Below are 14,278 nucleotides of genomic sequence, written 5' to 3'. Positions count from 1 at the left end.
AATTGGAGCGTTTCAGTGGATTGCTGGTGCTAACCCTGCTCTTGCACCTGCCAATCCTACACTTGTGAATCATGGGCTACATTTGAACATCTTTGAGTGTTAGGTGGTAAAGAGTTTTCTGAAGTTAAAGGGACTGATCCGACCATAGTTGAGTACTGGTTAGAAGAAGTGGAAAGGATCCTCGAGTAGATGTCCTATTCTGATGAGGAGAAGTTGGGGTGTATTGTGTCCCTACTTGGTGGGGAGGTGCATCATTGGTGGAATACTATTCAGAGAGGTACAATCATTATTCGTTTAACATGAGATTATTTCCTAGAGGTTTTTAGGATGAATTTATGGGCGAGTAGTATATGGAAGCTCGTATGCAGGAATTTTTAAATCTTGTGCAAGGTAGCTTTTCTGTGGCTGACTATGAAGCAAAGTTTGTGAACCTTAGTCATAATGGTTCTGAGATGGTTTTGATTAAGAAGGATCATTGTAAGAGGTCCCATTTTGGGCTCAATTATGAGATTCGAGATTACCTAGTGGCCTAGAGTACAGAGTTGTTTGATGAGCTTGTGTAAAAAGCCAAGGCAGTTGAGGAGACTTTGGCTGAGCCAGCTCACTCTGTGATGACTAAGACTGGTAAGACAGTTTTTGATGGTGCTTTGGGACGTGTACCCAAGAGAGGACGTGATAATTATAGTTCTAGTAGAGGCGCAAGATGTGGGTCTCGATCGAGTCAGTCTAGGCAACAGAGTAAAGTGGTGAATAGCATTGGTGGTTCTAGATGGCCGTTTTGTGCTCATTGTGATCGTAGGCATCCTGGAGAGTGTTGTAAGTTGACTGGTGTCTATTATAAGTGTGGTTTGAAGGAACATTTTTTGAGGGATTACCCAAATAGAGTAGAGGTTTCGCAGACTTAGAGTTCGACACCTATTTTTATACCTACTAGAGCTTAAGGTCTTGGTAGAGGTAATGAGAGACTGGTTGGGCAGCGGGTTATTGCTCACACTGTTGCCTCACAGGTTGAGTGTGGTGGTCTGACCTAGGTTTATACTGTTAGGGAACCTAAGGATCAAGATCCGACTGATGTTATTGTAGGTACTTTCACTTTGCGATCTATCCTATTGTTTGCCTTAGTTGATTCTAGTTTTACACATTCGTACATCTTGAGTGAATTAGTTGGTCAACCAGGGATTTCTGTAGAGATAACTGATTTGGGATGACTGTAATTAGTTTCTTTGAAGATAGTGTTATTGTGAATAGAATTTAATTTAGATGTCCTATTATGATACAAGGGCACGTTTTCTCTGTTGATTTCATGGAACTACCATTTTATGGGTTGATGTTATTTTGGGCATGGACTGGTTGACTGAGCATAAGGCTAAGGTGAATTTGAGACTATGTGAATTACCTTGAGAGATAGTGATGGTTTGGAAATTGTTGTTGTGGGTGAAAGATCGGGTTTTATGTCTAATATTGTTTTGGCTATGAAGGATGAGAAGTTGATGGGTAAAATTTGTGAAGCTTATTTGGCTTATGTGATGAATTTAGTTAGTGAGGAGTTGAGAGTTCAGGATATTTGAACCATTAGAGATTTTTCTAAAGAGTTTACTGGTTTGTCGCCGGAAAGAGAAGTGGAGTTTGGAATTGAGCTTTATCCTAGTATTGTACCAGTGTCTATTGTACCCTATTGCATGGCACCAAAAGAGTTCAAAGAGTTAAAGATTTAGTTGAAAGAGTTGTTGGATAGAGGGTTCATTTGACCTAGTGTATTTCCATGGGGTGCACCGATTTTTTTGTGAAGAAAATGGATGGTATGATGTGGATGTGAATTGACTATAGACAATTGAATAACTTAACTATTAAAAATAAATATCATTTTCCTCGAATTGATGACTTGTTTGATCAGTTTTGAGGTGCAATGGTATTTTCAAAGATTAATTTAAGATCTGGTTATTACCAATTGAAGGTGAATGAGTCAAATGTTTTGAAAACTGCTTTTAGAACTCGGTAAGGGCATTATGAGTTTTTGGTGATGCCTTTTAGATTAACTAATGCCCCTGATGCGTTAATGAATTTGATGAACCGAGCATTTCATTCGTACTTGGATCAGTTTTTGGTCATATTTATAGATGATAATTTGGTGTGTTCTCGTTTTGAGGAGGATCACGACGGGCATCTAAGGGTTGTCTTGCATATTTCCAAGGGTAAACAACTATATACAAAGTTAAGTAAGTGTGAATTTTGGCTTAGGGAAGCGGCGTTCTTAGGTCATGTGGTTTCGGAGGAAGGGATTAGTATGGACCCATAGAAGTGTGAGACGAGTGGAAGCCGCCTAGGAGTGTTACTGAAGTTTGGAGTTTCTTAGGTTCAACTGGTTATTATCATAGATTCATTGAAGGGTTTTCTTTCATTGCTGCACCCTTAACGAAACTACTTCAAAAAAGTGTGGTATTCGAATGGACTGATGAAATGTAGAAGAGTTTTGATCAGCTTAAGGCAGTGTTGACAATGGCACCTATGTTGATTCAATATGAACCTGGAAAAGATTTTGTGGTTTATAGTGACACTTCGTATACAGGGCTCAGTTGTGTGTTGATGCAATAGGGTAAATTATGGCTTGTGCTTCAAGGCAGTTGAAGACGCACGAACATAACTATCCTACTCATGAGTTGGAGTTAGCTATTGTGGTGTTTGCACTTAAGATTTGACACCATTATCTTCATAGAGTGAAGTGTGTGATTTACATCGATCATAAGAGTCTTAAGTATCTCCTCTCCCAAAAGGAGTTGAATTTCAAGTAAAGGCATTAGATTGAGCTTTTAAAGGACTATGACTGTGTGATTAAGTATCACCCTGGCAAGGCGAATGTTGTTGCTAATGATTTGAGTAGGAAATCAATGACGGAGTTGAAAGCTATGTTTGCATGCTTGAGTGTAGCTAGTGATGGTGGTTTGTGTGCTGAACTTCGAGTAAGGTTGACTTTTTTGCAATAGATTAAGGAAAAACAACCTTAGATTGGGATTTAGTAAAGTGGATTCGGAAGGTTTAGCAAAGAATTAAGGGGGATTTCCATGTAGACGGCGATGCTATCTTAAATTTTTGAGGTAGATTATGTAGGCTGCAAGATGTGGATTTAAGGCAAGCGATCCTTACCAAGGTGCATAGTAGCTTGAGTTGAAGTGTGATATTACGATTTCGTGGCTCGATGTTTGGTTTGTTAGAAGGTGAAAGCTAAACATCAATTTCTTTCGGGGTTGCTGTAAGTTATTACGATTCCTGAATGAAAGTGGGAAAGGCTTACTATAGATTTTGTTTTAGGTTTGTCATTGATCCATTAAAGAAAGATTCGGGTTGGGTTATAGTAGATTGATTTTTGAAGGGTACGCATTTCCTAGTACTGTATACCAACTACTCATTGCAGAACTTGGCGGAGTTGTATATTGTTGAGATTGTTCATCTTAAATAGGTTCTAGGTGGTTATTCCTAATAGGGATCCGAGGTTTACTTCATGGTTTTGGAAGAATTTGTAGGAGGATTTGGGATCGAAGCTTACTTTCAGTATGGCTTATCATCCCCAAACTGATGGTCAATCAGAAAATTCAAGTATTAGAAGATATGTTGCGAAGCCGTGTGATTGAGATCAGTGGTAATTGGGAGCGATATCTGCCCTTAGCAGAGTTTGCTTACAATAACAATTTCCAAGCAAGTATTTGCATGGCACCATTTGAGGCGTTGTATGGTAGGAGGTGTAGGACTCTCTTGTGTTAGACGGAGTTGGATGAAAAGTGTGTTTTCAAACTAGATCTATTTCGTAAGATTGAAGAGAAAATAAAGTTGATATTTGAAAGGTTGAAAGTGGCAACAGATAGGCAGAAATCTTATGTGGATTTGAAACATCGAGATATAAAGTTTCAAGTTGGCGATAAGGTGTTCTTGAAAGTTTCCCCGTGGAAAATGGTTTTAAGATTTGGTATGAAGGGTAAATTGAGTCCAAGGTATGTTGGACCATATGAGGTCGTCGGAAGGGTTGGGCCGGTAGCATATCAACTCAAGTTACCACCGGAACTTGAGCAAATCCATGATGTTTTCCATGTGTCTAGGCTTTGGAGGTATCGTTCAGATCCGTCACATATTGTGTCAGTATATGAGATTGAGGTTCAACCTAATATCACTTTTGGTGAGGAACTAGTAGAGATTTTAGACCATGAAGTGAAAGTGTTGCGAAACAAGAGAGTCTCGTTGGTTAAAGTTTTGTGGCGCAACCACAAATTGGAATAGGCTACTCAGGAAACTGAGAAAGCGATGAGACGTCAAAATCTATATTTTTTTAGCTCAAGTAAATTTTGAGGATGAAATTCTTTTTAGTGGGGGAGAGTTGTCACACCCTAAAATAGGCCTAAGAGTTTTATGGGTATTTTACGAATTTTGGCCTATATGAGCTTAGAATTTAGTAACGTTGGTACTCGATAATGTTTTCGACAATGGTTTTCGTAAAGTTAAGTTAATTTTTGGAAACGAGTTTTAAATGTCTTTAATTTTAGAAAAGGGTATGATTTGTAAAAGGGTCAAAACTGTGACTCTTTATAAAGCAATTAATCCAGTTTTTCAAAATCAACCTAATAAACCCTCATTCTCAGTTATTTTCACGAATGCTTCTTCCTATCTCCTTAGTGTTGTCATTCCTTGCTATTCTTCACTCTCCCAATTTATTTTTGACTCCCAAACTATAATACTTTGAATTTTTATCATTTCCAAGCATTAAACCTCTCTAAATCTTCAAGAAATTACCCAAAAATCTCACAAAATTCATAATCTTCTCTAGTTGTGGGTTTCCCAATTCGGTATTGAAAACAAGTTATTCCTCTCATTAAAGGTAACCATTTGCATTCTCATTAATTTTTAATGTTACTAAGTTTTTAAAACTAAATTTTTAGATGTTAAGTCACATGTTTTGATTAAAAGCCAAAAATTAGGTCTTTAATGGTGAATTTCGAGTTTGTGGATGAAAACTTGGTTTTAAAGTGTTTTAAAGTTAGTTTTAATCTAATTAGAAGCTTTCTAAAGGAACTTTGAAATTTCATCAAGGATTTCTCGGGTTTTAATGAATTTTCGTTGTAATGGCCAAAACTTGTTACCTTAAAATGCGTAATTTTGTGAAGTTTAAAGGTTGGGAATTAGTTTTAGATGAATATGTAGATGAATGCAATTTGTTTCATGTAAAAAGATTAAGTATAGACTGAGTTATTCGAATTGTAGGTTTGTTGTGCTAAAGGTTTTGGTTAGAAAAGAATGTAGCTTAGGCTTGTGTTTGTGGTTCTTTGAGGTGAGTTATTGACTGATTGTTGACTAGATATATATATGGTTTGTCTTGTTGAAGTGTCTGTAACACCGCAAAAATTGTGAGTTTTCTTTTTAGGTTATGTCAATGGAAATGTGGGTGTTTTGGTGCTAATGTGCTTTTGTTGCTCACTGAAGGTTTGAGGTTCAAGTCGCATCTTTTGAAGTTTTGCGTATTCTTTAATTGAACTTTTAGACTTGCATGTATCACTTAAGTTAGATTTTGTGCATTGAGGTTCCAAGAATGAGTCTGTTTGTTCAATGGTTAAGCATATGTTTGTGTCAGTGGTCTTGTGTTCGGATCTTTGCGTGTGCACCAAGGATTAATGTTTTTGCACTTCTCCATAAATACCAATCTTAGAATTTGAAATGAATGTTCTTATACGTTAACTACACTCCCTCACTATTTATTTTTATTTTTATTTTTATTTTTCCGTTTCTTCTTTCTTTTGGCATCGTTCTTGAATTTTCACTTCGTATAATGTTCGGTTGGGTTAATCGTTGAATCGTATTGTACTGTTGGTTGTTTCTGTGCCTAAAGGTAAGATTTAATCGTAGCAATTTTGGTTTTTATGTATGAATTTCGAATTTCTCAAAATTCTGAGGTGATGGCATTGATCAATTTTGTTTTGCTTTGTTTGCTCGTGGTTACGGAAGCTTAGGGGAAGGTTAAAAGATGCCTAACGTTTTTATCATCGTCTAGAATGTAAGCGTGCACCACTGAACTTTCGTTAAGTAAGTTTTGTTCATTCGGGTTTGTACATTGAAGGTTTTGGCATTGATTGTTGTTGCGATTTAGCGTATCTCTTGAATTTTTGTTAATTAAGTAGTTGGATTTTTTTTAAGCTTTGGGAGTCCCGGGTTGTTTCAGGGTCATCGTTATTTTTAGGTAGGGTATCAAAACCCTTTTTTTCTATATTTTTGTCGTTGAAAAAGGGATAGTTTACGGCACATGGGTTGCCACATGGCCATGTGGAATGCCGTGTGGTGGACAGTGTACCTGACTAAATTTGGATTTGAGACACGCAGACGAGCTACACAAGCGTGTGGTAAGCCGTACATGAGATATTAAGGTACAATGGTCACACGGGCTAACACATGGGCATGTGTCTAAACCGTGTGACTCATTATTTTTGTATCAGGAATACACGGGCAAGGGACACTGGCGTGTGCCGGATCTTGTGAGGTACACGGGCATGTGCCTAGACTGTGTGACTCTCTAATTTGGTGCATAAGGGCACGCAGGGAACCACATGGTCGTGTAGGGTCAAACGGGCACCCGCATAAACATGTGAGCCTAAATTGCCAAATTTTTGCTAACGCTATAATCACTGTACGAGGAGAGTGTAAGTTGTCTATAAGATATGTATGAACTAAAGTCAACTGTATGATCTGCTTTATTATGATTATAAACTAGTTCTACATATCTGTATAAGACAATTCACAAGAATTCCAACCCTCTATTATATTGGAACTATATGATTGTATCTACATAAGTATATATATAGGTCATCTGTACTCTGCATTTGCATGGGGTAGGAATTATGAATTTAAGGAAGTGTTTTGTACTAATCTGGTGGTCAAATAACCTATACTTATATCTTAATTGGTAGTGAAACTGTAAACACTGCAACGTGTCGTATTGACAGTATGAGGTGTGTAGGGCTGGACGAGTATTATATACCTACTAGTGTGTTGGGTTGGTCGGAGATGGTGTGTAGTGGATGGGGGTAGGATAACTATTTCTGTATCTGTAATTACATCTGAATATATTTCTGTATCTGATTTGTTGTGTATTTGAACTACTCTGTATCTGAAACTATTGTGAATTATTAATCTAATTGCATAAGACTGAGTGTGTTGTCTGAATTCTCAATAATATCTGAGTTATTTTATGTACGTTGAGTATTTATATTTTACATTAGGTTGCAACGTACTAATTAGATTAAATGCATTTCAGGAACATCCCAGATCCAAGCAATCTGTGGACGTGGGACTCGGTCACCTAATGATTCCATTTTAAATATATATGTGTGTGTGTTTAAAAGTGTTATTTTTTTTACTTTAAGTTTTAAGATTGAATTATGTAGGTGGTTTTATGACTTATCTATGTAATGATTAAATCGGCTTTAAGTGCATCTGTTTTCTGGTAAGTTCACTTGACATCCTAGACTTGGTTTTTCCGTTTAGCTCGAGTATAGGGTGTTATAGTGTCGGAGTAGATAGGACCTTTATCGAGTAGAGATAAAAGCAACGGGAAGCTTTTCTCAGCTTTCCATTTTTTGGCAAAATAAAATATTTTGGTGACCATTTTAGAATCACTACTCGTCGATGATTCGTTGTGTATTTGGGAAATTAAAGGTAGCCTAAACCCCTTCTCTAAATTCTAAGTGTAAGTGTTCTTTTACCTATGATAAATATCTGATAAATATGTTTGTAAATTGTGATAAAAAGAATGATGAAATGATGAAATATGAAAATGTTATGATGACTATTGTCACGGTAAATATGAGGGTATGTTATACTTGCCATGTGACAGTGTGTATAATGTGCTAACGATATGATTATGCAGTGAATACGTGCAGATAATTGGTAAGTAATATTTGATGACATTATGGATATTTTGGCCTTGTGACTTGATGAAACCGTTGGATATAGTTGTCATGCAATAAGATTGTGAGTACTCACTTATTTGTGTTGTGATATATAGGGCGTTGAAGCCCAAGAAAAGTTTTAGAGAGATAAAGGAATGTGAGCCAAGCTCCATTCACTTGGGTATGTATGTCTAGTGTGTTGGAGAGCCTTAGCTATATGCTTTGCTTATGGGATATGTTTGACTCTACAAGTCAATGTGTGCTATGTTGGAGATTCGTGTATCAGACGAATGGTGATAGGGTCCACTTTATGTTTCATTTACTCAAAAGTCAAATTATCATACACCATGACTAAATGTGATATTATGTAATTATATGTGCTTATATGTGATTGATATGTGTCAGAATATTGCTATATGTATGCCTAAACGTTCGTATAAATAATGTGTAAATTATGAGACTTAGTTAATGATGTTTTGGGAATCTGTTGTATGTTATTTTATTTATGCGTGACGACTTGTTTGCATAGTGGTTGTTCTATGCATTCACTGAGATTGTTAAACTCACATACTCTATTTTATCCTTTACAGAGTAGTTGCGTTCTCAGTGTGAGCGATGTGGCCGTTAAGGGATTGATCCAAACCATTCTTTACTCACTACATTAGGTGTTTTGCTTATTCTAGCTCTAGGGAATGAAAATGCAATGTGGTAGACATTTTTATTGGTTTTGTTAAGATGTATTTGGGTTTTTTTGCATATTGTGTAAGTTTGGAAGCTTGAGAACTTGGAGATAGTGTTTGGTTTATTGTTTAGACATTTTGGTGCTTATGTGACTAGGTGAATAAAGCATGATGTTTAGGGACTAAGTTTGAATGTTTTAAATGTTCTTATTTATTGAATTTATGTAACCTAAAGTAGAGGTATCGATATAAAGGCCGTTAAAATGATACCTCTGTATTTACGAAAGTGCAGGGAGTCAAAATACCAATTTGGCATCTATAATATCCCCAAATCGGGTTTAGTAGTTTCGGGCATATTTTTTGGGTTCTGAGTGTGAAATTAGGAATTTATAGGGTTTTTTGTAATTTTTAATTTAATTTAGGAAGTTAATTTCATCTGAAATCGATTAAAACAAAATATTTTTGAAAAATTAATTTTAAAGATTTTAAATAATTATTAGTGAAAATAATTTTGGTTGAAAAAGAATTGTAAAATAATTTTTATTAGGTGTAATTTGACTAAAATTTAAATATTAATTAAATAAGATTTAATTGTAAAACAAGGGAAAATTTAGAGTATTTATATGGAAATAAACCTTAAAATTTGAATTTTTGGAGGGAGGGGATTAAATGGTAAAGTAAGGGAAATGTGGTAGTGACCATTAGGCAAATGTCCCAATTTTTTAATTTTTGGCAGGTGGTTTCAGTTTTAAAACTAATGTATCTAGCCCATTTTTCACACATTTTACATTAGATTAGAGAACTTTAAAATTTGTTTTCTTTGCATGATTTTAAAGATTTATCACCAAAGAATAGATCCAACCAATTTCCTTCTCAAAATACTTTATCAATTCATCCGAAATTATTCTCAAAAGTAATCAAAAATATTCTGAAATTTCTCAAGTTTCTTGAATCAAGATTTTCAATAAACGAATTTAAAGTGAATCAAAGGTAATCTTCAATCCTAAACTTGTTTTTATGATGATTAGAAATATTTTTACCTAATTGGAGAGTCAATTAAAGGATTTTTATCAATGTCATCTTCTTCTAAGAACACATGGTTCTTTAATGGTGGAATTTGACTTTTGAGAGGAAATCTACAAGTCAATAGATGTTCCAACTCAAAATGGATCTATTAGAAGGTTTTTGATCTTATTTATCAAGATTAAACATGATTTGTGAGGTAATTTAAAGAAACCCAAATTTCATCATCTTCATGAACTGATTTTTTAAAATTTTGTGAAATTGATTTAAAGATGAAATTGATGCTTAGTATAAGTGTATTTGGTCTAGTATTCATGATTGAAAGTGTTTAGGAGGGCTAGGGAGATTGATTTTATGAGGAATCGAGTTTTTGACTTGATGTTACAAATCTGATAAGGTAACTCTGTGAAAGGATTTCAATTAGTATAGTTAATTAAAATTCATGTTCGTTATATCATTGGAAAGATGGTAATGGTTACTTTATCTCTGTTGAAGCTCTGAACCTTGAAAAGGACTAAGCTAACCAGAATTGAAGCTTGAATTTGCTTGGTTGATCACTTGTTTGTGGTAGAATAAATTGTGTGGTAAGTGTTTCTAAGGGTAATTTGGTAAATTAACCCTCATTTATGTTTAATTAGTAGCTTAATTGATGATGTCAATTGATTAATTATGGTTGAATGGCTGATTTTTGCAAGATTGATATTATATGTACAAAAGTTTAATTTTTATTGAATAATGGTAAGTAAGCATTTAGGTGGTTTTGTGTAATTTAATTAGGCTAAATAATTGATGATTAAAGCATGTTTACTGGATTTTTTGATCATGATATATTGGTGTTACAATTGGTAATTGAACATTGGAAAATGGCAAATGAAATGCTTGATTTAATTAGATGTTAATTGGCTATGTTACATGTTACACATAAGCATTTTGTCACATTAAATTGAGCATAATAATGACTGATTTATATGCTATGTTTGACTGAATATATTGACAACATGCATGGTGGATCCATTGGATATAGTTGGCATGCCATAGGATTTGGGAGTACTCACTTTTATTTGTGACATTATGAGCATATGGCTCTAGGTAGACTGATTTGTTTGGAGTAGATAAGGCTGTGTTGAGCATGAGTCTCCACACATTGGGTTATTTAAGGCACTATAAACGAGCGTGTGCTTCAGCCTACTTAACTCGGTGGACTGTATTTGATATTTGTGGGAGTTCAGAGATCCGTTTATCCGATGTATAGTCACCCGATTAAGCCATGAGAAGTGTATGCTAATATATTTATGTCTGATTATTGTTATATCATTCGATGTTTGTAAGCCACGAATAATGGATTCTTGATATTAATAAAGCATATGGAAATTAATTTGACATGTTTCATTATTATGTCTGATAATTAGTGGTTGATTGGATGTGATTTAAGCATGATTTGGATGTTGATTTACTACTCATTTTTATTAACATTCACTGAGCTTTTTAAAGCTCACACCCTCACAATTCGTGCAAATAATCATCGAGCTTGAGGAGCTGAGGAGCCGAGCAAGATATTTTCAAGAGATTTAGGCTTGATAGAGACTTTATTACACGTTTTAGAGACTATAATCAGGCATTGTGGAACTCTCGGGAATTAGTTTAATTTTGGTTGTAGTTGGACATTGGACATTGCACATTTTATTTTGGATGGTTTAATGAGGCATGTTTGAGTTTAATTATTGAATGATTTACGGTGTATTGTTGCTTGATAACACGATGATTGGTAATACGGTGCATGAGGCACAAAATTTATACTAACGATTGTTTAAATGAAGCTTCCATGGAGTGGTTTACTAGCAACTAAGGTACACCACTTGTTTGATTTATCCGGTGTTTGTTATGCATGAAATTTATTGTCTAATTCTATATAATTGAGGCTTAATTGATGTCGATAAATTCAATTAAAGGTGTGTGTATATGTATGTTAATTAATCGTAGTTAAATCAGGTTTAATTGGCTATTAAAATATGCAAAATCGAGTTTTAAAAGGAGTTTTTCCAAAAATAGGTGTAGTGGCTTTCACACGGGCGTGTGAAGGGTTACACGCGGGTGTGGGTAAGTGACATGGGTGTGTGGAGACTGGAGCTATCACACGTTCGCGTGTGGGATTTCCACTCGGGCGTGTGCGATCGATCTAAAAGTTTTTCACAATGTTAACATGGTCGTTTAATGACACACGATCTGGGGGACATGGCCGTGTGGGTTTTGGGGTTTGAATTTTTGTCTTTTTAATTTGGTATTCTAATTTGTTTAAGTTACAATTTAGTTTTGAAAATTGATTAGTCTAATTAGAGCCTTAGATGATAAAGAAACTTGGTAAAATTATAGGAATAGTCTCGTTTCGATAGAAACACACTTAATTTATAATTCAAAATAGGTTCTGATAGTTTTTATTTGTTACAATTTAGTCCCTAATAATAAAACTTGAATTAGACATAGTAAACGAACTCAAATTAAGCTAAAATTTTTAGGCTTGCATAATTTTGACTAAATAAAGGCAGTAAACACTTATATCTAAAATCAGGTTAGTTTTACCATATGTGGTAAAATGACGAAAATGCTCTTAGGTTCAATTACATAGGAAAAGTTTAAAATTTGCTCATAATTTGCTTTTGCATTTATATATAACTAATAATTAGATAAGATTGAGGTGTTATAAGGTGTGGGTGTGTCTTGGGTGGTCATTAGCCAAAGGGTCAGTGAAGTGGCTAATGTATTGCTTCGAATTCGAGTCGGTTCGTCCCGGTTGGATTTGGGGTGTCACATTTTATGGTATCAGAGCTCTAGGTTTAAAAACTTAGGTTAGCCTAGGTTGCTTGAATATTAATAATCTTGGATTATGATGTTTGCTTGCTTGTGTTGATTAAAAATTTCGTATTTTTGCCTATACATGATCTTTGTGATATAAATTGTTCTTGGGGTAGGATTGGGAACACAATGCCCTATAGGAACTGTACTTAGTTAAATCTTAGATCTCTTGCCGCTACTCAGTCTTGGTACGTTTTCTTTACTATTTCTCTTCAGTATACGGTAGTTGTTATGCCTCCGCGTCAAGATCGGGGTAGTATGGGTGACGATGAGCCGCCGCGGGATGATGCTTAGATGGGCCATGTCGTGCAATTCTTGTCTGAGATGGTAGGAGCACTACAACGTATCGCCAACACTACTCTAGCTCGTCAAGGTTTTCCACTAGAGCGTTTACGATTCAGTTGGTTTGAGTGAGTCATTGTTTGTTACTTGACTGTGTATATCTTGTGATTGATGTGTGTGAAGCCTCAGATTCATTAGAGCCTACAACGAGTTGAAGGAAGAGCTAGTTCAAGGTCTCGGTTTTCGACAAAATATGATAATTGGTGAGTGTTTTAGGATCACTGCTCGTAGATGATTCGTTGTGTATTTGGGAATTTAGAGGTAGCCTAAACCCCTTCTCTAAATTTCGAGTGTAAGTGTTCTTTTACTTATGCTAAATATTTGATAAATATGTTTGTGGCTTTTGATAAAGAGAATTACAATGTGATGAAATATGAACATGTTCTGATGACTGTTTTGATGGTAAATATGAGGGTATGTTATTCATGCCATGTGACAACGTGTATAATGTGCTATTTATATCATTATGTGGTGAATACGTGTGGATAATCGATAAGTAATATTTGATGACATTCTGGATATTTTGGCCTTGTGACTTGATAAAACCATTGGAAACAGTTGGCATGCTATAGGATTGTGTGTACTCACTTATTTGTGTTGTGATATATGGGGCGCTGAGGCCTATGGACAGTTTTGGAGAGATAAGGGAATGTGAGTCAAGCTCTCTTCACTAGGATATGTATGTGTGGTGTGTTGGAGAGAGTTAGCTATATGCGTCACTTATGGGATATGTTTGATTCTACAAGTCTATGTGTGGTGTGTTGGAGATCCGTGTATCCGATGATTGGTCTATTTTATGTTTCATAAACTTAAGAGCCAAATTATCATACACTATGACTAAATGTGTTTGTATGTAATTATATGTGCTTATATGTGATTGATATGTGTCGGAATATATATATGTATGTCTTAACGTTTGTATAAATAGAGTGTAAAAGTATGCATGGAATATGACGAAATATGTGAATTATGGCACTTATATAATAGCGTTTTGGGTAATATGTTGTATGTTGCTTGGTTGATGCATGACAATTTGTTTGCGTAGTGGTTGATCTTGGCATTCACTGAGCTTGTTAAGCTCACACACTCCATTTTATCCTTTGTAGAGTAGTTGCGCTCCCAATGTGAGTGGTGTGGCCATCGAGGGATTGATCCAAGCTATTTTTTATTCATTATAGTAGGTGTTTTGCTTATTTTAGCTCTAAGAAATAAAAAGGCAATGTGGTAGACATTCATATTGGTTTTGTTAAGGTGTATTGGGGATTATTTGTATATTATTCATGTTTGGAACCTTAAATCTCAAGTACGATCATCGATTCAACATCTAGCGGCAATTGGGGACTCAAGTATTGATGATGATTGCATTTTGGACTTGGCATGTACCTAAAATGTCTTATGGTTGCATTGTTCATTTGGCTTTTGAAGATTATATATATGAATGTATATGAATGTGATAGAAATAGC

Source organism: Gossypium hirsutum, chromosome D02 (genome assembly GCF_007990345.1).
Source record: "Gossypium hirsutum isolate 1008001.06 chromosome D02, Gossypium_hirsutum_v2.1, whole genome shotgun sequence".
Taxonomy (NCBI): Eukaryota; Viridiplantae; Streptophyta; class Magnoliopsida; order Malvales; family Malvaceae; genus Gossypium; species Gossypium hirsutum.
This window is presented reverse-complemented; position numbering follows the sequence as displayed.